Source organism: Lissotriton vulgaris, chromosome 12 (assembly GCF_964263255.1).
Source record: "Lissotriton vulgaris chromosome 12, aLisVul1.2, whole genome shotgun sequence".
Taxonomy (NCBI): Eukaryota; Metazoa; Chordata; class Amphibia; order Caudata; family Salamandridae; genus Lissotriton; species Lissotriton vulgaris.
In genome coordinates this window covers 280,222,997-280,249,662 of record NC_141700.1, presented here as the reverse complement: position 1 = coordinate 280,249,662, position 26,666 = coordinate 280,222,997, and the positions used below count along the sequence as shown (strand labels likewise).

General features: G+C 44.3%; 1 protein-coding gene across 2 annotated transcripts in view; it reads left to right on the top strand.

The window, feature by feature from the left end:
* Window positions 1-26,666, top strand: part of LOC147673963 (NACHT, LRR and PYD domains-containing protein 12-like) — a 658,153-nt gene that overhangs the window by 37,815 nt on the left and 593,672 nt on the right. Inside the window, exon 1 of one of the 2 annotated variants that reach the window (XM_086945052.1) lies at window positions 14,268-14,353. The exons of the other annotated variant lie outside the window; for it this stretch is intronic. The gene's annotated coding sequence lies outside the window, so the exon portion shown is untranslated. Of the gene's footprint in view, window positions 1-14,267; window positions 14,354-26,666 lie in introns of those variants that run through there. 2 annotated transcript variants of the gene reach the window in all.

Genomic DNA, 26,666 nt, shown 5'->3' with positions numbered 1-26,666 from the left:
TCTATGAAAGACACCAATACTGGAGAACCACCTGTTTACAGGTAAGTAACAATAGTTAATCTCTGGGCTTTGTCAGCAGACCCCATACATCAGGCCACAGATCATATTTCTACATCACATGTGCGGGTTGCTCTTCTCCCTGGAAAGGTCCCTCTCCAAGTGTGTTGTACCTAAACATGCATCCCCATAATATCCAAGTACGAGTCTCCTACAAAAACAGCTGGATTGGTATGTTTTGTCTAAGTGCTAGGGCCTGACCAGCACAGAATAACAAGGGACTGTGTTTATCCACCTTGCTCACAATGTTCAGACTAACTCCAGAGACAAGCAGAGAACGAGCACAGCAGAGAGTTCTCATGTGAAAGGCATAAACAGAGTCTTGCAAAAATAAAGACATGCAGTAACGCGATCAGAAGCAGCCATGGCTAGCAGGCTCATGCTAACTTAAAGATGTCCACAATACCTCTAGTGACCACGTGACAGTATTGTTATGGTCCAGGCACTGCAGTATTGTGGATGGCCGACTTTGATTGCATCCTAAATGGGAAACTGGAAATACAGAACCTGAAACACAAACAAAAGATGACCCATTCACTATTACGGATAATGGGCGATTTAGACTTAATTGTTATTTGGAGGGCACACAGTACCTTGGTCAATCACTGACCTGTCCACTTGCAGTACTGTATAGGCAAACATAGTGCTAAAATGAATACCTACATAGCAGCTACCATTGTTGGCCCTGCAGCAACCAGAATTTCCCTCACATTTGAGAATAGTGATAATGAACTTTCTGGCTCTCAATAATGGCACTGCTGCTACCCAGAGAGTCGAATAGTAATCCTTAAAAGTGGTTGTCAGGGGGAAAGTCATATCCCATGTGTCTTCTCTCATTAAGCAACTGGAACATACTATCACCACAAAGGAGAAAGAACTTGAGATTAAAAAATGGACCTGGCACTGCAATTGAACAGGGGATGGAACTATATATATGCGCTGTAATGCGTGTATAAAAACCCCAGGTTAATCTTAACCAAAATTCCAAGGACAAAGGAAAATTGTAATCTTTCTTATGACTTCAGTATAATTTTGATAAGAGAGTATCTTTAGAACCAATTCTAAATGTTTTTTATATTTTTATTTTTCAGATGTACTTTGGAAATCTTAAGTTGTGAGCTGGAATATCATATAAATTCCCTAATAGAAACAGAGGAAATCTCTATAAAGAAAATAGAGCAATTGAGATAAAAGTAAACAGGCTCTAGGTTACTATGGATTGATTGGAGATATCTTCCTGGTATAACTCGATAAGAATATTATTTTAACCGTCAAGCGAGAGCCATAATGGACCAAGGTGGTAAAACAGCCATCATACTCTTGGACCTCAGTGCCGCGTTCGACACTGTGAACCATGCCACATTATTACATCGCTTGAGTGGCTTGGGAGTGTCGGGCGCGGCCCTGTTGTGGCTGACCTCCTTTTTGGAGGAACGCTTCTTCCAGGTATTTGAGGGCGAGGGGACATCATCAAAACATCTTCTCAGCTGTGGGGTTCCTCAGGGCTCCTCCCTGAGCCCCACGCTGTTTAATGTTTATATGCAGCCTCTGGAGAAGATCGTTCTCCCCTTTGGTGTGCGGATTGTCACCTACGCTGACGATACTCAACTCGTGGTCTCTTTGGACCACGAGGGGGGTTCGTCGAACACTTTGGGTCCATGTCTGGAGGCTGTAGCTGGGTGGATGCAACTCTCCCACCTCAAGCTCAATGGGGAGAAGACCGAGATCATGGTGCTTGGTAATTCCTCCCCTACCTCCTTCTTGGATGATTGGCCTCTGTGTCTCGGTACTCCCCCCCCTCCTAAAGAGCAGATAAAGAGTCTGGGAGTCTGGTTGGACAGAGCGCTAGACTTCTCGTCCCAAGCTACTATCACTGCCTCGGTATGCATAGGGCTAATGAAAATGCTCCGGAAAGTGCTCCCTCTGCTCCCATTCCAGGCGAGGAGGGTCATGGTCCAGGCCCTGATTCTCTCCCGCCTGGACTACGGAAATGTTTTATATCTTGGGGCCCCGGCAACAGTGACAAAAAAACTTCAGGTCACTCAAAACTGCGCCGCCCGCCTACTGTTTAATATCCCTCGCTGGCAGTCAGCGAGAACCGCCCTAAAGGAGCTTCACTGGCTTCCAGTAGCCTCAAGATCACTATTCAAGGCCATGTGCATCCTGCACAAATCCCTTCATCAAACTGGCCCGGCAGTACTGTACCCTCTAATACCGCCGTATGTGCCGCTTAGAACCCTACGTTCAGCTTCACTGCACCTGGCAACCAAAGTAAAAATCAAGAGAGCCCGATGGGGCGGCCGCTCTTTCACCTATTCAGCGGCGAAGGCATGGAACTCCCTACCCCTGTCCCTCAGGAAACACAGCAACCTGATGTCATTTAGGAGAGAATTGAAAACCCATCTGTTCTCAAAAGCGCATTAATCTTTCCCTGCAGTCGCACACAGAATTCAGTCCCTAGCGCTGCGAGGCCTTCGGGTGGTTATGCGCTATATAAATGGAATTTTCAATTCAATTCAATTCAGTCATATTGGAATGGTCAAATAACAGTGATGGCACACAAAATTCACCAGGTGCCAAGTTTCTTTGATCTAAATCCGGATGACCTGCCCGGAATTGATCCCATAAAAAGGGGAACACAAGACCAAGAATACAGGAAGATTTTGATAAGACTTTTAGGAGCAGGTACACAAGAAAAAAGATATTGATTAGGCCTGTAGATGCCAGGCCTAAAGGTAAGTGATGATTTTCTAGGAGAGGGTGTATTTGTGAAGTGGATAACCTTAGTGTGGTCACCTCTTTATCTGATATTGACATGCTGATGGAAGAAAAATAATGATCTAGTTTTTTGGGGTACTTTCTTAGTTGTGAAAGTAGGCCTACTATTTCTGAGAGGAACTTAGGGACCTATTTACGAGAATGTCACTCAGTGCAGCACAACAAGTCACCTTGCTGCGCTGCAACCCATGACACGAAAAGGGCAGGAATGCACTGTATTTAAGGCAATACAGCACATTCCTGCCTTTTGCCCTGCTCTGGTGCCCTTTTGGGAGTTTAGCGCCAAAGTAGGTTTCCTTGCACCATGGTGCAAGATTTCCTGCGTTGCATTCAGGATTGTTTTTTCTATATGTGCTGCAGAATACGTATCTTTTCTGCATATTCCCAGGTTTACCAGTATTGGTAAATCAGGGCATGTGTCAAAAACAATGAGAATTGTGTGGGACTACCCATGCACGCCCATGGAACACTTCCCTTACGCAGAGTAAGGCAATGCAGCAATTTAGACTGTGTTGCTTTACTCCAGATTTATAGAGCCACTCAGGGTCATGCAAAGTGATTTTTCGTGGCTTCATAAATCACTTTTAAGGTTTACTTTGCGCAGGTACCACGTTGCGTGATGCAAATGTGACACAAATTGGTTCATAAATAGTTCCCTTAGTGTTTAATTTTGTATTCTTGCTAAGCTCTAAGGATTAGCATAGACATAACAAATATACCTTGCAATTCTCTACGGATAATAGCTGTTACATTGCTGTTAGTCCAATGTCATAAATATAGCACATTCATTATTATACATTGATATGTGATTTTCTCACAACAAACAATTGCGTTGTTTCGCATATTTCTTTGACATAAAAACAAACTAGTTGTTATTTTATAATACCATCTATTATAGCAACTAGTTGTGGAGTTCTGCATCCTTGTTAAGCCCCTGCTTAAGTGTATCCAGTCTGAGTAGCATTCCACTTTCTTGGTTACAAAAAGTCAGTTCCCGATTTCCTTCTCGCGGATTGGTCTTATGTTTTTTGATCCCATAGAAAGTAAAAGTGTGTTGGTGTTGATGGTGCAAAACATTTTATCCTACCAAAGGTAATGCCTTGTCAATTTTTGTAAGCATGGGCGAATTTTGCAAATTTACAATTCGCGAATTTGCGAATTTGCGATCCACAAAATCCGCGAATTTGCGGATTCGCGGATTTTGCGGATTGTGTGGATAAAGGCCGGGCTGGAAAACAGTGCACATCGCTAGTGTGAGGGGAGGGGCCAAACGGACGGGGCTTATATGCAAGTTCACATGCCTCTTGTGTGTATAAAAGGACAGGCACGGATCAGAGAAGCTCGTGGTCACAGGAACTGCACAGGGATCGAGCTCGTGAAAGTCAATTATGCAAAGGCCTCCATCAAGCATTATAGCTAATTTTCGACGATAGATATGAGGAGAGCGCACACCTACCCAGCCTCGACAAAACACACATTTTTGGGGGGGCTGATTAACTTTGCCATCACACCAAAGAGCGCCGGGTCCCTCGAGTGAGCTGTCCATCAAGTGGGTAAAGGGCGCGAAGACGGTGCACACACCACTAGTGTGTGGGGAGGGGCCAAACGGACTTGGCTTATATGCGAGTTCACATGCCTCTTGTGTGTATAAAAGGACAGGCACGGATCAGAGAAGCTCGTGGTCACAGGAACTGCACAGGGATTGAGCTTGTGAAAGTAAATTATGCAAAGGCCTCAATGAAGCATCATAGCTAATTTTCGACGATAGATATGGGGAGAGCGCACACCTACCCAGCCTCGACAAAACACACATTTTTGGGGGGGCTGATTAACTTTGCCATCACACCAAAGAGCGCCGGGGTCCCGCGAGTGAGCTGTCCATCAAGTGGGTAAAGGGAGCGAAGACGGTGCACACACCACTAGTGTGTTGGGGGGGGGGCCAAACGGATGGGGCTTATATGAGAGTTCACATGCCTTTTGTGTGTATAAAAGGACAGGCACGGATCAGAGAAGCTCGTGGTCACAGGAACTGCACAGGGATTGAGCTCGTGAAAGTCAATTATGCAAAGGCCTCCATGAAGCATCATAGCTAATTTTCGATGATAGATATGGGGAGAGCGCACACCTACCCAGCCTCGACAAAACACACATTTTTGGGGGGGCTGATTAACTTTGCCATCACACCAAAGAGCGCCGCGGTCCCTCGAGTGAGCTGTCCATCAAGTGGGTAAAGGGCGAGAAGACGGTGCACACACCACTAGTGTGTGGGCAGGGGCCAAACGGGCGAGGCTTATATGCGAGTTCACATGCCTCTTGTGTGTATAATAGGACAGGCACGGATCAGAGAAGCTTGTGGTCACAGGAACTGCACAGGGATTGAGCTCGTGAAAGTCAATAATGCAAAGGCTTCCATCAAGCATCAGAGCTAATTTCCGACGATAGATATGGGGAGTACGCACACCTGCCCAGCCTCGACAAAACTCACATTTTTGGGGGGCTGATTAACTTTGCCATCACACCAAAGAGCACCGGGGTCCCTCAAGTTCACATGCCTCTTGTGTGCATAAAAGGACAGGCACGGATCAGAGAAGCTCGTGGTCACAGGAACTGCACAGGGATTGAGCTCATGAAAGTCAATAATGCAAAGGCCTCCATCAAGCATCATAGGTAATTTCCGACGATAGATATGGGGAGAACGCAAACCTGCCCAACCTTGACAAAACTCACATTTATGGGCTGCTGTAACTATTTTAGGATGGCGCCGGCAAGCTGCCAGCGCCATCCTAAAATAGTTACTAAATTAGCTTCATCAGGAAGCACTAATAGATAAAATAAAGCAGGTGCTCGAGCACCTGCTTTATTTTATCTATTAGTGCTTCCTGTTGAAGCTAACTTAGTAACTATTTTAGGATGGCGCTGGCAGTTTGCCGGCGCCATCCTAACATAGTTAAAAGTTCAACAGGCTTGAACTTTTGCCCCCCAAATCCGCCGCTCGCGGATTTCGCGGATTTTCAGTAAATTCGCCGGAGTTCGCGGATCGCGGATTTATCGAAAATCCGCGAAATCCGCGAGCGGAACGGATTTCCCGCACATGTTTAAATTTTGGGGACATTTCTATAATTCTAATTAAGAGGTCTGATGATGCTCCCTATATATGACTTATTGCAGGTACATATGATCACATATATAATATTGGTGCTTTCACAATTGATCCAATATTGATTATGATGCTTCAGGTAATTTATGATCCTGAGAGACCATCTGCCCCTTGTGCTTTCGCTGAGTTTAGAGCTTTGATAAGTAAAAAAAAATTATTAGGGTTATGGGTGCCTCCAGTTGCTCTCGCTGTTCTTGCGTGAGACATCTCAGACCATGATAGGAGAGGATTAGGTATACCTCATCACCATCGAGCATCTGGATATATTTTTTATATCTGGTAATCATTAGAACTTAGAATGAATACAAATGTAAACATGAAGTTCCTCTCAGAAATAACAGTCCATCTTTTGCAAATAAGAAAGTACCCGAAAAAACTGGTTTATTAGTTTTCTTCTATCAGCATCTCAATACCAAACAAGGAGGCGATCACATTAAGTTTATCAACTTTACAAATAAATTGCTCCTATGAGATCATCACTTTCTTTTAAATATTGGAACTATATAGGATTTCACTTTTGCTACAATCAATATTAGACCTGATATCTACAGGCCTATTCAATATCATTTATCTAGGTGTTCCTGCTTTTTGAAGTCTTATCTAAATCTTCTTGCGTTCTTGATCTTTTGTTCCCCTCCTTTGAATGGGTCAATTCCAAATTTAGACAAAAGAAACGTGGTGCCTGGTAAATTTTGTGTGACTTCACTTTAATCTCACTATTTTAATATGACGGTTAAAATACTATTCTTATCTCGTATTTGTTACTGTGTTCCCTTTCACTCTCAGTGGACTTATTCTAGATAGATATTTCTACTCGAACAGTGAACCTAGCACCTGTTGACAATCCATCAATTTACTTTACAGGGAATTTCTTATATTTCTGTTAGGGAATTTTTATGATATTCCAGACCACAACTTAAGTTTTTCAAACCATGTCTGGGAAATAAAAATATAAAAAACATTATGAATTGTTTTTAAAGAGACTCTTTTATTAAACTGACACTTAAGTCATAAGATAGAGTACAATTTATCCTTTTTGCTGGTACTTTTGGTTAACATTAACCTATTGTTTTTATACACTCATTACAGTGTTTATATATTGATTACTAAGAGCTGTTGTTGGCCCAACCCTTTTTAGAAAAACCCACCCCATTGGATCATTCGAGATACACTATAAGAATATTATTCAATGTATGCCCAGTTTGTAGGACCTCTAGTAAAGAATCTTCAGGGAATGGAACTAGACAAGCTCAAAACTGAAATACCAGAGACAACAGTTGAAAAAGAGCCACTTCAAAACCACTGTTTTTTCCAGGTACTATATAGGAAAGTAGAGAAATCTGGCAAATTGTTGCCATGGCTCCTCTGGCGGGCAATGATGCCCATAAACATCACAGCTGTACAGGACCCCCAGGGGACTATGCACCAAACACCGAGGGAAATCAATGAGCCATTCTATAACTATTACAAGCAGTTATATGCCACTGTGGGTATGCTCGATGGTGATGAGATATACCCAATCCTCTCCTATCATGGTCTGAGATGTCTCACACAGGAACAGCGAGAGCAACTGGAGGCACCCATAGCCCTAAACAAAATTGTAACTGTTATCAAAGCTCTAAACCCAGCGAAAACACAGGGGGCAGATGATTTCTCAGTGCAATGGTACCGACGATACTGTAACACAGTGGTAGCTAAACTCCTTGGGGTCTGTTAGGAGGCCCTACATGAGGGAACGCTGCTGTGTTCCACGAAGGAAGCCCTAATAGTAGTGTTATTGAAAGTGGGGAAGGACCCGAAAGATTTCAAGGCATATCACCCATTATGTCTTCTTAATGTGGTTAGCAAAATACTGGGCAAACTGCTGTCGTCTAGACTGACGGGGGTGGTGTCCCATCTACTTCATACAGAACCGCTTTATACATGGAAGAAGTACATCCCTCAATATTAGAAGACTGTGACACGCAAAGGATGGGAAAGGATGTATTAGAAGGCAGGCGGTAACCCCTGGCAGTTGTGTCATTAGACACAAAAAGCCTTTGATGCAGTGTCCTGGGACTATCTATTTGCTGTGTTGAGAATCATGCATGTTGGCCCTGAATTTATAAACATGGCTCACTTTTATGCACAAAGCGCTTGGATAGATTAAAAAACAGAATAATCTCTGAGAAATGGAACTAGCAAGGTGCACAAGGCATGGGTGCCCCCCGCCTCCATTATTGTTTGCTTTAGCAATAGAACCACTGGCCTGCAAACTTAGGTTTGTCCTCTTATTTTGGGCAATAGAGGTAAAAGGTTTGAAACATTGTAAATGTGTGTGTGTGTTTGTATTTATATAGCGCCTTCTTCCCAGAGGTCTCGTAGCGCTGTATTCATACCGCTGTGGAACCCTTCCTGGCTTTCCTGTGAAATGTCCACTCCTGGGCACCCCCAAGGTGAAGCCAGGCATCCAAGCGCTGCTGGGGCCGTTGTGGAGATTAAGCAAGCTATTGCCCAGAGTCACAGAGTGGGACCCATGATTAGACTAGGCACCGAGGCGAGAATTATCAGGTCCAGGGAGATTGAGTCCAAAAGCTGCCAAGGCGGGAATTGAACCCTGGTCCCGGGCCAGACCTCTGCATCAGGTCTGCCGCTATAACCATTGAGCCACGCTTCTCCACTTTTGGTTTCTATCTGTGCTGATAATCTATTACTGTATATAGGAACCACAACTGATGCTATGCCACTGCTTATGACAATACTGGAGGGGTTTTGCATGCAATCTGGACTAGGGATAAGTACGCAAAACTAGCGATACTGTGAGAAATGCTCACATTTATGTTCCAATATCTAGGAAGTATAGTGACGCACAAAGAACAGAAATGGCATGCAGGAGTACAAACATATTGATTGCAGGCCTACAAAGATCACCAGATGTATGGGTCATGTTTCCTCTGTCAATGGCAGGCCAAATTGCAATGGTGAAGATGTTGGTCTTGCTTAGGTGTTTACACCTACTTTAATGTGGCTTCTATATGGCTCGTTCATGCCTGAAGACCTATTGCAATACTTGTTCTTGGGAGACTGGCTGGAGCCATTGGTGCCTCGAATGGCACATGGCATGATACTGGTGTGGAAACTACTCCAGTCTCGATGGGGCAAAATGTTCCATTGCACACAGGGCCTTATTTATGAGGCCTAGTGACAGTTTTGCGCTTCTGTTGCGTTACTTTTTGTGACGCATCAGCGGTGTAAAACATGCCTCCTGTTGCACCCTATTTACAAAGTGACGCATCTAAGCAGTAAACCCCTGCGGTACATTACGCCTGCGTCAGGTATAATGTATGCAAGGTGGACGTTCCCACGTAAGTAAGCCTCTTAGAAGTGACTCAGTGAAATCTATGAGACTTTACTCCGCCACTTCTAAGGTGTAAATGCGTCAATACCTTACGCCTGCCTCACAGCAGGCGTAAGACTGATGCAGGCCCTTTCACATGGAGCTTGCCCCATGTAAAAGGACACATTGCTTGAGTTGCGTCACTTTTGTGAAACACTCCAGCAATGTGTCACTTTTGACTTTTGCTTTCATGCAGCGATGCGTCACTTCTCATAAATGAGTCCCACAATATTTACCATTGTGGCAGCACCTTGAATTTGCATGACTAGATGCAGAAATGGATATATCAAAATTGAACGAGGGAGGTTCCATGACATTGGGGAACTTGGTTGAGGTGGGTGCGCTGAACTCCCTTGAAAGGGCCATAAAAGTACTTGGGGTGAGACAGGAGGACAATTTCTTGATTTTCATGCATGTGCAGAGTAGCGCAGCAGCTCTGGTGGACATACAAGCCACTTTGCGTGAGTCCAGTGTGTTATAATAACAGGGAATGCATTACAAGCTGGCAGCAGACCAGGGACAGGGAAGCATTACATGATTCTCTGTGGCCCTTAGAGAGGATACTCTCAATTTGAAGCTGAAAGTTAGATGAAAATGGGAAACAGACTGTGGGATACAGTTTGCAGACAAACAATGGCAGAATGCACTCACATTTTTCTGAGATCTCCATCAATGCTAGGTTTTGCCTTTTGCACTTTAATATAATGCACAGAACATATGTGACTTCAACAATGCTGCACAAAATACACATGGACATCAATTCACCAAATGCCTGGGGTAGCAGAAGTGACTTAACATGCCCCTTAGCCTTCCCTTTCACTCACATATACATATGCTTATACATACACACAAATTCACACATACGCACACACTCACACACACATACGCACTTTGCTACACATGCACACACATTCACATATATACACACACTCTCTCAAACATAAACATTCAAAACTGCACGCACACAACATACATACATTTTCTGTTGTTGTTTAGAATGCTTTGAGATAATAAACAATGTAAAACATCAGTACATACTCAAGTAGCAAAACCAATAAAAATAAAATATATATGTCACTATATGACAAACAAAAATCCTCGAAAGGTAAAACCTGTACAAAGAGTAAATGCATTTTAAGGTTTTAAGTTTGAGAAATAAAATAGAGAAGTGAGAGGGGGAGAAGAAGGAGGGGGAAGGAAATATATCAAAAGATAAAACCATCAAGAAGAATAAAAAGAAATAAATAGCAATGTGAATTATAAGGAGATAAAACTAAGTATCATGTATACAAGCGAAATCAATTAGGCAACCTGGAAAGAAAGGATGTTAGTGGTAACTACAACAAGTCTTTTTTGATCAGCAAAGGTGTCGAAGTAGCATAAGCACGATCAAGTCTGTGATGATGACAAAGCAAGTTCCACGAAGCTTAAAACAAAATTTTTGAGGTGTCCTTCCAATTAGTAGTGATAATCTGAAAGGAAATGGCTAAAAAAAATCAATAAATGTTCCCACTATGCTATGAGTGTCCCATACAGACAAAGAGCTACCCAAACAAAATGTATAATGTCAAAAGGTACGTTAGTCGATAAAATTCCATTCAATTTCAACCATATACGAGACCAGAAAGATTTAACCAAGGGGCAGTTGAAAAACATATGACAAAAGTCATTATTCTCATGGGAACAAGACCAACAATTGTGGGAATCTAACAGTTTAAATCTGTGTAGGTCAGTAGGGGTGAAAATAAGTCTTAGATAAAAGTAGTATAAAGTCTGCATTGTACTCACAGAACGTGAGGAAGTGTCCCATGTGGAGTCCCATGGAGTCCCATGTTTGAAAGGAAAAATCTTGAGTCAAGTCCCTTTCCCATTGAAGCTCCAGATTGGATTTGATTCTAGATTTAACTGGACAGGATAATATCTTGTACATAGCAGCAGTTTTAGATTAAGCGAAAAAATCAAAAGGAGGAGAGTGAGTCTGGTCATGTGTATCAGTTGGGCAACCCTGAGAAAAGAGATGAATCAGAGACTCCTTGAGCATAGAATAGTGAAGGGCATGTGTGGAAGAAACACCATAGGAGTTTTGAATCTCCGAAAAGTCCATAAAGAACCCTTCTTTCAAAAGGTGGTCAACTGTAATAACGCCTTTGTCAATCCATTCCTTCCAGAAAAAAAGCTCTGTTGTTAATCTTTAAATGTTTATTATACCAGACTGGAAGGCTTGAGATTTGGTCTGCAGAAGAAAGATGAGTATTAAGCAGAGAGACTGCGAGTGCTTTTGAATGAACAAAGATAGGTGAAGAGAAACGCTTTGGGGGTTAGGAAGGCGTATAGCTGAAATAAAGGAAAAAGGTGTGTATTAAACGTGTTCTAACGAGCTCCAGGCCGTTTTAGGAGAATGTGTAGATTCAGTTAAAAAGGTCCATATTTGTTTCAGGGTAAATGCGGAATTGTAACGTCTAAGGTTAGGAAAATTGACTCCTCCCAACCCTTTAGATAGTTGGAGACGAAAAAGTGAAATCCTGGATTTATGATTGTTCCAAAGAAATTTTGACAAATAACTATTAATGGTCCTTAAAAGGAGTTTGGGAGAGAGACCGGAAGCATGGAAAGATAAAAGTTGATAATTGGAAGAAGCATCATTTTAATTGTAGCTAATCTACCCCACCAGGAAAGTAAAAATGGAGACCAACTATCAGTGAGAGCGGAGAGCTTTTCAAGTATGTCAGCAAGGTTAATTTTAACAGTATCCCTAATATTGTTAGCATAACAAATTCCTAAAAATTTTACACTTCTGGAATTCCATTTGAAACCTGTATCTTGAAACATATGAGGAAGGCAGAGCTTATTTAAGGGCATGACTTCGGGTTTGTCTATATTCAATTTATAGCCGGAAACAATAGAATAATCTTGTAAGAGGGAGAAGAACACCGGCAGGGAGGTGGACAAATTTGAAATATACATTAGAATATCATCTGCATATGCAGTAAATTTGATATCAACATTATTACATTGAAAACCCGAATAGTGTGTTGAATGTCTACGTTTTTCTAAGAAGGGCTCTAAAGCAAGAATAAATAAGAGAGGGGAAAGAGGACAACCCTGCCTAGTCCCCCAAAGGAGTGGGAAATATCTGGATTGACAACCATTCACCCAAATGGAAGTAGTGGGGGCAGAATATAGCAACTGGATATACTTAATATTAGGAGGATTAAAACCATGCCACTTTAATGCACCAAAGATAAATTCCCAATTAACCCAATCAAGCGCTTTTTCAGCATCTAATGTAATAGGGGCAATAGGTGAGTCAATTTTAGAGGCCAGATGGATGATATTAAGAAAGGTTCTCGAACTGTCTGTGATAGAACGTCCCTTGACTAAACCTGACTGATATATATTGACGAGGTCAGGGATTACTTCATTTATACGGAGGGCAAGCAGTTTAGCAAAGATCTTACAATCAGTATTAATCAAAGAAATGGGCCTTTCATTTTTGCAAAGAGAGGGATCCTTATCTTTTTTAGGTATTAAAAGAGTATTTCCTGAGTGAAAGATCCTCGCAATTCACCAATGGTGAAAAAATAATTAATCAATGAGAGTAACTAAGAGACCAGAAGTTGTTGAAAAAAACAGACGGTAAAACCATCATGGCCCGGTGTTTTGTCTTTGGGCAGAAGGGTGATGACATTAATGATTTTCTGTTCCAAGATGGGAACGTTCAAAGGTGTAGGATCAGTGTGATTCTCAGGAGATTTGGGATTATTTTGGAAAAAGGAGTCAATTTGGTCGGGAGAGGGGGAGGACTCTGGGGTGTAGAGGGAAGTATAATATTCAGTGAAGCAATCAAGGACCATAGTGTCTGAAATATGGCAAACATCAGAGTTGTCTAAATGGCCACAATTTTTGATTTTTGCTTCTTGATTTTGAGATAGTTGGCTACAAATCTGCCTGCCTTATTCTGCCCACCTTACATTTTAGCATTGAATTTGAGGAGATTATTACAAGCAGAATCCCAAGACTGTTTATTATATTGTATTTTAATTTTATAAGATTTGACAATGTATCAGGGCAGTTGGTGGTGAAATATTTATGGTCTAAAGTTTAGATTTGCTTCAGGATAGATGTTGATTCCAAGAAAACCTTCTTTTTTTCTGGGACACAAAATCAATTATGAAACCCCTGGCAGTAGCTTTAAAAGCGTACCACATTAAATCATATTGAGAGACAGAAAAGAGATGTTATTATTAAAGAATTCTTGAGTAAAAAGCGTGAATTGGTCGACAATTTGAGAATCCAGAAGGAGAGAGTTGTTGAAATGCCAACACCGGCATGTATGGGCAGATGAAGGATAGTTCATATCTAAAATGACTGGGGCTTGATCTGAGATGAGAATAGAGCCAATCTCTGCATTAGTCATGAATTGCAAAGCTGGTTGTGTGCGAAAAATATAGTCTAAGCAGGAGGGCGATCTATGGAATATGAAAAAAAGGAAAATTCTAAAACGTCAGGGTGTGAGGTTCTCCATGTGTCTACCAGTCCTGTAGAAGTGATAACCTTATGAAAAATCTTTTGCATCTTGTTGGGGACATATTTAATTTGAGAATTCTGGTCAAGGAAGGGATCCATAAGTTGGTTACAATCACCACCCACAATCAGATTTTGAGAGGTGTGAGAGGAGAGAAGGGTAGAGAAGTCATTCCAAAAATATAAATCAATACCATTAAGGCCATAAACATTACAAAAAGAGAATTAAGTGCTATTAACTTTAGTATTTTTAAAAAAGCCATCTACCATTAGTATCTTTAAGTTCATTTTGTAAGATAACATTGAGTGATTTATGAAATAGAATAACTACACCCCTTCTTATTATTCACAGCGGGGGAGCAGAAAATATCTCCTACCCATTGTTTATGCAATGAAGGCAGATCGTGTAACTTGAGGTGCGATTCTTGTAACAACGCTACATGACATTTCAATTTGGCAAGGTGAGACAATACACGCTGTTTTTTGACAGGATTACGAATACCTTTAACATTCCATGAAATTATACAGAGACCTTTCATCAATAAAACGTATGCAAAATTAAACAGATATGTCACTTAAAGAGTGAATAATGAAAAATAAAAGTGAAAGACCACAAGACGTGGAGATAAACCACTGAAAGGGAGATACAGATATAGGTAAAAGAAAGACCTGTAGAATCCAATAGGGAACAAAGAATAGAAAATTACCAAGAGGAAACAAAGTTGAAAGGCTTGCTGAATGTAACCATAGAGCTAATTGAAGGAAAGAACAATAAAGTACCATAAAAGGAAGGTGGAGAAGGATATGTGCAATAAAATCACAAGCGGAATCATGAGGGAGAGAGAAGGAGAAAGCGTAGAGGAAAAAGAAGAGGAGAAGAAAAGGGGAGCATAGTCGCCCATTAAGAGTTATCATAGAAAATATGTCAAAAAGCCAGATGGCTTTAGTCATAATGCTCAGTAACAAGAAGAACATTAATAAGGGAGGGACGAAAAACAAGACTGCCACTCCAAACGGGGGACACAGAGAAGAAACAAATTCACTATAATAGAACAAGGTAGAGATGAGAAAAAAAATCCAAAGAGCCAGAAGGAAGGGAACTTACCAAACATTAGGGGAACAACGCAGTGGAGTGAGTCATACATAACAGACATAAGGAGAACGTGGGTATAAACATCAGCAACAAAACTGCACAGGGTAAACCCAAGAAACAGTGGAGAGAATTTCCGAAGTTCAGCTGGGTCTTCAAAAGTGAAAGTTCTGTCTTTATAAGTCACTTTAAAGAAGGATGGATGGATAAGGCCATTGCAGGCATTCATGGATCTCAATGTTGGCCTAAGGTCTCAGAATTCCTTCCATTTGTTGGCGGTTTGCTTTAAAACATCCTGACTGAAAAAGATTTTGTGGCCGAACCATAGCATCTGTTTGTGCTGTTTAGAGGGATTGAGAATTGCCATAAGATCATTGTACAGTAGAAAGTAAGATATGATGCCCATGGCTTAGTAGCAGATGATGAGTTCAGATATCCTAGTCTATGCGCCCTTTGAATGTTAAATTCCATAGGTTTCGGTAGAACGACAAGTTGCAGAACTTGAGACTTCAAAAAGGAGATCATATCCGAGCCGTTAGAACCTTCTGGAATAATGTAAATGCATAGATTATTGCACCTATTACGATTTTCTAAATCCTCTGTAGCCTTCTTAAGATGAGTAACTTCTTTAGTGAGGATATCGACTCTGGCAACATCCTATGCATCACTTATTTCTTGTTCCACGTCTGAAAGTCTTAATTCAAGGCCGAACCATTTATCTTCAATTCTTTGAAGTAAAGCTATAGTTTCCGTCATGAAGGGTCTGATGTGGCGCAATTCTTCCATAATATCTTCTAACGTCAGAGGAAGAGGTGATTTCAATTCGGATGAAGGGTCTTTTTTGGCACGCTTGTTGGTATTAACAGCAGAATCTTTGCGACCTCCAACTGTGGATCCATTAGCCCCATGGGGCTTGCTTGATTGTGGAGAGTCCATGGCGGGGCACAGTGTAAAACACAACAGAAGATATGAACTTGTTGGACCCAAATAAGCACAAAGGAGCAGTCAATGCCAGCCAGTATGAAGGAGTGCCAACAAACCGTGTGAAGAGAATGACTTAAGTATACAGAAATGCCTTAATGACGCAGTAGAGAGAAAAGACAAAAATGCAGATGCTCAGTAAAAAATGAACAGAGCATTATTTAGAAATGACATCCTCCAAAAAAGACCGCGGTAATGGAAAAACATACATTTTTAGTAATTCTGCGGCGTTGAAGCTGAAGAGGCAGAGCTGATAATCAAGGAAGACAAAATGGCACCCGCATCAGAGCCCGACTGAGGTAGAAGGTATTTGAGCAAAAAAGTGGTGAAAAAGGACAAAAACTTGCCTCAGCCCGCAGGGCAACTTCTGCCAGAGAAATTAATTATTCTCCGCCCGCTCCCAGCAGAAAAACAGTCCCTTCGAAGAAAAACGCTCCTCTGTGTCCCGGAACCGATTCACGGAGCGGCCATCTTGAATCACCGTTGTGCGTGCCGTCCAACATACATACATTTAAAAGGATTTTTTATTACTTACCTCAGCTGGCAAGGAAAGTAGTATTCCAGGTATTTTTACTCTATTTTTTATTAAATTGATAGCGAATAATACACCCAATCAAGGTATTCAAACAGCCATAAATATAATGTACAAGAGGGTACGTACTGATATCCGATTGCACACACATACTTAAAAACTGGAAACAAGAACTGAAGAGGTGCGCTAATTATCTGCAATTATCCACAATGATGCTCCCGCAGAGATACCTGCTAGGCAGTTAAGCAATTCTCTCAGAAAACACAACAGAGACCAGATTTGTTAAGTTCATTTTATTGTTAGCTAAGAGACGTGTTATGGAGTTGACAGTCTAGTAGTTGGGGTGGGAGGAGCTAGGTGGGCAGAGGGGAAGAGGTGGGGTCAAGACAGGAAAGGGTCAGATAGAGTAGGGACGGGGACCGAGCTAGATGTTAAATAAAGAGCTCGTAAATACTCAGTCTGCGTCCGTGTGTGTGTTTAGATTAGGACACGACAGCTGGCGACGAGGGTGGGATCCAACTGCAAACCCACCAGAACGAGCCCCGTCCCGCAGCGTAGAGCGCCCAGAGCTCCGCTGTGACCGTGGTCCTGAGGCGCCACGGAAGAGACCCCGACGTGACCGAGGGAAGTCTGAGTGTGACCAGGCGGTCCTCAGAGTGTGTGGAGGAAAGCAGACGGCGCGCCGAGCGAAGGCGCCGAGAAAGAGGACAAATCGTGCTAGACGCGCGAAGCCCGCCAGGATCGAAGGCAGGGCGCCAGAAGGAAAGTGCCGGACCCGCTCGACAACACGCCAAACCGTGAGTGAAAGTCGGGAGCCCACTCCGACATTGCCCCAACTCACTGCGTAGCATTGTGCAGGCGAAGGAAGCTGACGCGCGAAGCATAGCGCCAGGTCGGCGCGCGCGTGACAAGGAAGCGGCGCTGAGTGATCCGCCGGCCAAACGCCCCCCCCCCGCGGCGTGAACCTACCTGAAAAGCGGCGACCGGCAGCCACCTGCAGGAGTGAGCCCCGCTTTGCAGCGATGTATGAATGCACCGAGAGAGCGAGAGAAAGCCACGTGTCTCGCTGAAGGGAGCGGCCATTTTAAGGTCAGGCAACTCTAAGGACAGGCCCTATCAGAATTGAGGGCGGCCATCTTTGGGTCAGGCGGACCACTCAAATAAGCACTGGCAGCCTCAAATTGGTACAGTAAAGAGCGGACAGCGAGCAAACAGTGCCACGTGAGCGTAGCAAGGAACAAACAAGCATTGGCACCTACCACAAGGAGTAAAGGAAACGGACACCAGCCGCTGCGACCAAGGTCAAGCATCAGGGCTGAAGCCTCGTCACCAAGATGTCCAACCCTCCCGCACAAGACGCGCAAGACGCTCCCACCAAAAAGGAAATCAAGGGCACGCACTTGCGAGCGCCAGAACCCTTAGTGATTACGACAGGGAGCAGCATGGGCCTCAAATGGCAGGAATGGCTGGAGGATTTTGAGGACTACATTGAAGGCTCTAGAATCGAGACAGACAAGGACAAAATAATAACCCTTCGCAATCTAGGAGGGCGCGAGATCAGCAAGATAGTGCGAGAGATCCCAACCGACGACAGTGATACCTACATCAAAGTAAAAGACATATTGAACAACCGTTTCCTGCACAAAAGAAATGTTGATTATGAGCGACACAAGTTCCATCAACAGCGCCAGGACAAGGATGAGCCACTAACATCCTTCATACACCGACTGCGGCGCCAGTCCCAGTACTGCGACTTCGCAAACTTCTCACCGGATGCGGCCATCAAGTCCCAAATAATCTCAGGATGTCACTCAGAGTCACTGAGGCGAAGATTGCTAAGGAAGCCACAAGAGTTGGCGGAAATCGAGGAGAACTCACGAATATATGACCAAGCCGAAGAGAATGCGGCGGATATCGAAGTCAAGCCCAGCACTAGCCGCGAACATGCCAACCGTGTCTCCGACCGGCGACAGGGACGACAGGACTACAGAGGCAACCCGCGTGACAGATCACGCCGATCCAGATTCTCACCCAGACGCCGAACAGACCACCGGCCGAAAGATTCAGAGAGGAGAGACCGACGACCCGAACGCACAAGACGGTGCTACAGGTGCGGGTATGACTACCCTCACATCGACTCATGCCCTGCCATGGGCCAACGCTGCCGGAAATGCGGACGATCCAATCATTTCGAGGCCATGTGCAGTGATTACCACCGAGAGAAGCGTGGCGGCAATGACCGACGCACCAGCCAGCAAAGATCTTCAAGGACAGAGACCAAACGGCACCACGTCAGAGCCGTTCAGGGTGAACCTGATCGATCCCCGGCGTCGTCTCACTCCAGTCGTGAATCCAGACGTTCCAGATGGGATCGCCGATCTCCCTCGAGAGAGTCCAGGTCTTCCTCATCCAGGCGATCGTCCTACACCACAGAGTATGTCAACATTGCTGACAACGATCAGCTCAAACGCTACCCACGGCTTGATATCATGGTGGGCAACCACGCAGCGAAATTCGTCATGGACAGTGGCGCATCCCTTAACTACATCTCCGTTGCCGAACACGAGCGCATGGTTCCTAAACCTCATCTGCGCTTTGCACCTGTCCGGGTATACACCTGGATGTCACGAAAACCACTCCCGTGCCTGGGAAAGTTCGACACCACCCTCCCGCACGGCGGCATCACCATCCCTGCCGTCATCCATGTCATCAAAGGACCCGATGCCGACTGCTTACTAAGCCTTCCGACTGCTGAGCGACTGCGCCTCGTGCACATCCTCTTCAACGTAAACGACAGCTCCAACTACGCTGCGAAATTTCCAGCTCTGTTCCAGGGCCTGGGCAAACTGAAAGGCCGGCAAGTACATCTACATATCAATGAGCGAGTCACACCAATTGCTCAACATCCGCGGCGAGTGCCGTTTCATCTGCAACCCGCGGTGGCTCAAGAGCTGCAAGACCTCCTGGATGCTGACATCATCGAACGCACCGAAGGACCCACTCCCTGGGTGTCCCCGGTGGTCATCGTGCCAAAAAAGGGGACTTCCGACAAGGTCCGTCTCTGTGTGGACATGCGCCTGCCGAACACGGCAATCGAGAGGGAAAGACACCCCGGCCCACACCTGAGCGATATGATCACGGCACTCAACGGAGCTACGGTCTTTTCCAAGCTGGACCTCAACAAGGGCTACCACCAGCTCGAGCTGGATGACAGCTCTCGCCCCATCACCACTTTTGCCACGCATCTCGGCCTCTTCCGATATAAGCGTCTCAGTTTTGGTGTCTCCTCGGCAGCTGAAATTTTCCAAGAGGCGATACGCCTGATCATCCACCACATCCCAAATTCACTCAACTACAGTGATGACATTCTGGTGTACGGCACAAACCTCCGAGAACACGACATCGCCCTTGACCGTGTCTGCCAGGCTCTGCTGGACGCCAACCTGACTCTCAATAAGAACAAATGCGAATTCCACCAGTCGACACTGAAATTCTTTGGACACATTTTTTCGTCCAGCGGCATGAAACCCGATCCAGACAAGGTGGCTGTGCTCAACAACACCAAAAGCCCAGCTGACGTAAACGATCTACGCTCCTTTCTCGGGATGGCGAGTTATTGTGCTCGTTACATTCGCGACTACGCCACCATAAATCACCCACTGAGGCTCCTCACGAAGGCCAACCAGCCCTTCAACTGGACCCCGGACTGCGAGCGCGCCTTCAGAGACATCAAACAGGCGGTTGAATCGTCTGACTGTCTGTCCAACTTCAACCCCAGACGGAAGACAGAGATCACTGTAGATGCCAGTCCGGTGGGCTTAGGGGCGATCCTGGCTCAGTACGACGACGATTCGGAACAACGGAGGATCATCGCCTACGCCAGCCGCAGCCTCACCGACCCGGAAAGGAAGTATTCCCAGCCTGAGAAGGAGAGCCTGGCGGTCGTGTGGGCGTGCGAGCATTTCCACATCTTCATCTATGGGAAACACTTCACGCTCATTACTGACCACCAGGCACTCGTGACTATATACGGGAACCCAAAGAGCAAGATGCCCCCCAGGATTGAGCGGTGGGGCCTCCGGCTGCAGGAGTACACGTTTACAATCATTCACAAACCGGGGAAGGGAGAAAACCCTGCTGATTACATGTCCCGCCACCCCCGGGACTCTGCAGTGACAACTTCATCCATAGCAGAGGAATACATTCACTTCGTGTCAAGTCAGGCTCGCCCTCCAGCCATACCAATGCACACCATCCGGGAAGCAACCAACAAGGACGCTGTTCTACAAACTGTGATGAAACGCATCCTATCCAACAGGTGGAGACATCATCCGCAAGATGACGACGAGAATCCAGATGTTAGAAATGAGCTCCAGGCTTTCCGACACGTCTCTGATGAACTCTCAATAACCGAAGATGGCCTCCTTCTAAGGGACCACAGGATAGTCATCCCAGCCACCCTGAGACAAGGAGTTGTCGACCTAGCACATGAGGGTCATCGAGGGGTCCACTGGCTAACACCCAGAAACCGATGGCTGAAAGTTGAATAAAAAATGTCTTCCAGTGGTCTTTGGCTGGGGAGATACGTTTGAAACTGACTAGATTGGATGAAAAGCTACAGAATGAGCTTGAAACCTGGAAGGCTCTATCCAGAAATCTAATCTACTCCCGGATGAGAGACAACTGTGACCAGCCCCGTGTGCAAATTATTTTTTAATAATCAGCGAGCTATAATTTAGACAAGTAGCAATTGTGATGTGCATAGGAAGTGCGAAATGTGAATAGATAGGACTGTGTACCATACAGATTCGAGTATTTGCTATGTGATCATGGTTAAACGCACTTTCTGTTTGGAAGGCATATATCAGCAGGTGAAACTGTGTGGATTGGGGTGTTGGAACATGGAGCAGAGAGGATGTCTGGGGGTTGGGTGGCAGTAGAAATAATTTGAGTAAGATTGGGTTAATGGTATTTATTCTAGGGTGCTTTCTAAGGGCTACAGTGACATTAATCTGATGCTTGTTTATCCACGTTCATGATGTAATATCCAGCCATCTTGTGGTGAAAAATTGATGTCATGATGTTTCTTCCTGTTGTAACACGAGGGTCAAGGTCATGCCATATCACTTCGTGCAATGCCATCAATAGGTCAAAGGTCAAGTGGTGTCATTTCCTTTGATGTGTAGGTGCAAAAGGCACATTATGTCGCTTCCACCACCCCTGGCACTCTGGGTAATCAGAATACATGTCTGGTTCTGATGCTGTTTTTGCATAATTTATTGCTGACGATATCACTTTTCAGTACCACAGGGACATGGAACCTGTACTGATGGGGGGACCTGAAAGAGCAGAATATGCCACCCCTAGGGTTTGCAGCAGGCCTTCACCCTGGACTCAGGTTGCTCGTTCCCTGCTTTCCGTTTACAGAACAACCTGCCTTGATCTATGCTTCTTCCCAACCCAACTCCACCCTCAAATACAAAAGCCAAGTCAGAGACTGAAATTGATGATGAGTCGAGCAGAGCCAGGCTTGGGGTGCAGATACATGGGATGGGAGTCATGATGATCTGACTGGGCAGGAGTTGGAGGCAATAGTGTTGTGAGCTTCAGGGCAATAGAAGCCGTCACAGTGACAGACAAAAACATAAATTATTTAAACAGCAAAGAGGTAAATGCGGTGACAGAGCGAAGGAAAGAGAATAGATTTACAATAAGTAGAAAAAGTTGAAAATCAAAAATTAAGCAGGATTCAAAAAGGCACAAAAGAGTGGAAATGAAGGGAGGAAAGGAAGAAAGAAAGAAGGAAGAAAATAATTAGAATGACTGAAAGGAAGGGCATCAGAAGAAAAGATGAAAGGAACAATTAAATAAAATGAAAAACTGAAGGGGGAGAAAAAAGAGAGCAGGAAAGCGGAATGAAATAATCGAAGACAGAAATGAGCAACAGAATGCAGGGTTACGGAAGAAAAGAAGAAAAATAATTAATGCATGGAAGAAATACGAAAAGTTAGAAGTATGGAATAATGGAAGTCGGCAGGGCAAGAAGACACAAAAGATAAGAACAAGACAATAATGAATGAATTGGAAGATGGATGGAAAGAAAATGAAATAGGAAAAATAAGAAGAACTGAAAGAAAGAATGAGGGATGGAATAAAAGAAGAATAAGCAGATAGGAAAATAGATGGAAAGAGTAATGAAAGTAAAATTCAAGGAAGTAAAGAAAAAACAATGGAAGCACTACACGATGAAAGAAGAATAAAACAAAAGAAAATAATAGAAGGGAAGAATGAAAGAAAGACGTCAATATAGGTAATGCAGTTTGTGGCAACATTCCTCTAAAATAATGAAAAATGAATTATTGGGCACCATTTTTTGCAAATTGTATTGGGGATCACTAACTCTTCTCCGTTATTTGATGTCATAGGGCTCAAAGTGGGGGTATTTTAATTTCCTGGCTGCTCCCTTGCATGTACCCCCTGCGTTCGCAGTTTCAGTGGGGGAGGGAGTTGCACTTTTATGAGCCTTTCCTATCTGCAGCTCTTCAGACAAAAGCTCCTAAAACACAAAAGTAAGGGGAAACAATACCAGCGGTCAGGGATGCACAGTTAATAACAGCAAAGGAATGAAGAAAAAGAGGGGGGGAAGAAAGACAGAGAGTTGGAAGTTAACATGAAAGGAAGGACATATAAAAATAAGGAAGAAACTGTGACAAGAAGGAAGGGTCAAAAGAGTGAAAGGATGGTTGGAAGGGGTAAAGGACTGATGGATTTAAGGGTTAAACAGCATTTGCACAGGTGGGTGAAAGCGGCTGGAATGATAAAAGGCTGGATGAAGGGGTGGAAGGATGAATGGACGGCTAAATGAAAGGGTGAATAGATGAATTTGCAGATTGATAAAAGGGGGGGGAATTAGTAGGTGGGTGAAAATGATGGATAGATGGATGAAAGTATGTATGAATGGTTGCAGGTGTAGGTAGGAGTATGAAAGAATGGATGGAAGACTAATGATGAGAGAGTGGATGGAATGGTAAAAGGAATGATGGATGGGTGGCAGCATGGAAGCATGAACAGATGGATAGATGAATGGATGCATGAAAGGCTGAGCGGATGGAGAGAGAGCTGGAGAGAAGGCAGGATAAAGGGAACTCATCTAGAGTGAGTAGGCCTTACTAATTTCATTTACCCAATGACGTTTTAAGTAAGGATCAAAGTGGGGGTATTTGCATTTTCTGACTACTCCCTTAGTTAGAGAATAAGGAGTAGCCTACTGAGGTTCCTGCACTGCTGTGAGTCGGGAATCAGCCTTTTGCGTGGAACTGGACTGAGCGCGAACATGTCATGGCAGGCCATCTTAATACAAACCCCTCCCAGACGGGCGAGTGCCCTCGAGCTCCCCAGCCGATCATGCACCCCACCTTTCTTCGTAGTAACAGATCAAACAAGCCTTGGTGCTGCAGACAGCAGAAGATTAACTTTATTCACATATTTACTTAATAAAACACAGTCCAAGTTTAAACATGCATCACATCATTATTGCTCCAAATTGCCTGTAGTTCAAGTCCAGTAGTACTTAGTCCATAACAGCACCTTGTGACAGCACCCTGAGCGAATGCCCCTTTCCAGGGCTTTAAGTGGGATGAAAAAACTGGGGGGGTCTCCCAAAGGGGCGTGGCCAGTGTTAATTAGGGGTGTGGCTTTAAAACACTTACGCAAAAAATCTGCGTTTAGCATAGTGTGCCACCCCACTTGTATTTTGCTGTTTCTGTCATTGCATCCAGATATGTGATACAACAAGTAACATCATACCTACAACAAGTAAGGACTATTGGCTTTTTCAAGGGTTATTAGTTGCATAAGATAAATAAGCTGCAACTATGGCTTGTTACATATAATATTGAAAAAGCTTCCAATTAAAGCCCTGGTGACCCTACCACAATGTTGCTCCTCTTGCGTTTCAGAAAGAGAAGGGAAATACAGAAAGAAAGGGACTCTTTAAAGGATTTCCCTTCCCCCACAACGCTCACCTGGCATGACGTCATACTGTAACTTCTCCACTAGTGAGAAGTGAGCAGCGTGGGTAGCACACATCGATGTGCGTGCTGTCTCGAAACGGGTCTCTATCAGGCTCTGTGCGCCCTGGCACCTTTTCCAGACTGCAGTCACAACAAACTGCGGTCACCGCAGTCCGGAAAAAAACGGACCGCCTGTGCCAGAACTTAGACAAAAATGTGCCCTCCATCATACAATATATGCACAACTTGAACAAGATAGGTCACCAGACTTCCCACATATACAAACTTCTAAGCCCCACAACATCGAACCTCAACACTAAGGCAGTAGGGTTCTGGGAAACGCTGCTAGAGAGACAACTGAGCAAGAGGGAAAAAAGCTGCTTGTGGATCTCGGCCTCCCAAAACAAAGTCTCCTCCCAGGTGGCACAAACCAAATACTGGCTGCTATACAGGGCCTACTGGACACCGGCCCGCTTAGCGGAGGTCGGAGTCAGAGAAAAGGACACCTGCTGGAACTGCCAAAGGGAGAGAGGCGACCTCGCTCACCTGATTTTTTACTGCACCAAAGTTACGAATTTCTGGAAGAAGGTTAGGGACTTCATCACTAAGTTAGCAGGACGGGAAATACAACTAGGCTTTGTGGGGCTAGTCACCGCATTCATGGACCCAGATTTAGACTCCAGGGGGGACAGAGACCTGATAGACCTTCTCCTCACTAAATCAGTCAAAACAATACTAGCGAACCGGAAAGACACGGGGAAGGCGACCTTCAAAGGCTGGGTCAACTGGATCACCTTCCTCAGAGGGGCGGACAACATAACGGCATGGCACACACCCACCCACACAGCAAGAGACGAAATGTGGGCCTCGCTAGATAGACACTTGAGTCCAAATAAACCCACATAGAAGCCGTCGCACTCTGCCCTCCAAAGCCAATAATGGGCACTGGATGCTCACCGCGGAGAAATATCATACATCATCATTCTCTGTCTCACCTCCCCCCACATCTACCTTCCTCTATTCCTCCTTTCCTCACTCCTCTCTTTCTTCTCAGTGAGGGTACAACAGTGTTACCTGGAAAAATCTACGCCAACCAGCTATTCGTACATTTTTTTTTTCTTTTTCTCTTTTCGACTTACTTCAAGCCATACGTGTCACTATTAAATAAACAAGAGGAATCCACCAAGGAAGGGTTTCCCTACTCAGGTTGGGAGTACCCTGTGTTGTAAAATACCCCTCACACACCAAAAGGACCCTTGGTGTTTTGCTTCATCATTGGGTCTTCGCACCACTCTACGGGATACGGCGTGCTTCGACCGGCGACTACGCGGGAGCACTTTTTAGACTATGTGTGGTGTGTTTGAAGGTATCTATGTGCGTGAGTGGTGAGGTTATACGGCAAGTGATGTTTAAAAAGGGCCTGGCTCGTGGGGTAAAAACAATTGTAATCTGCCCCCGGGCTGGCGCTGTTAAAAACGTGCAGAAAAATGGAGGTGTATTATGCAAGACTATGTGCACTACCTCCCATGTGCGTGTGTCAACATGTTTCGGAGACTAAGCTACTTCTTCAGGACAGGGTACACAAATCCCCACCTTACTCACGTATCTCTAGTTAAAATATGTAGTTATTTACAGAAGTGAAATCTAGTGCAGGTCGTGATATGTACCTACTGGATGATTCAATAGTCGCAGAATGTCGACCTGTAAAGGAAGAGGACAAAAAATATTTTCTGGTGGTTCCCCCTTTAAATAAAACACTAGGCGCAGTGACCTGTGGAAAAAATAATCATTGTGCGGGCTCCGATCACTAGACAGAAATGTCATTCTACTTGTGAATTCGTGCCTGGCGTGAAAAAGGGACATTTTTCTTTATTTTTATTTTTTATTTAATGCCATTTGTAGAGCGCGTACAATTACCCTTAGGCGTCTCGGCGCTGAAATTGCATTGAAGTCTCACCCTAAACAGGAAGTGCAGAGATGTGGGTTACTGATTGAAAAGCCATGTTTTCATTTTTTTTCTGAACTGAAGAAGAGTGGGGCTAGTTCTTATGTGATTAGGTAGGGTGTTCCAGAGTCTAGGGACCGCGATTGAGAAGCGGCCCCTGTACAAGACATACAATACACTCAACATAAAAAACCCACACTCTAAGAACGAGTTC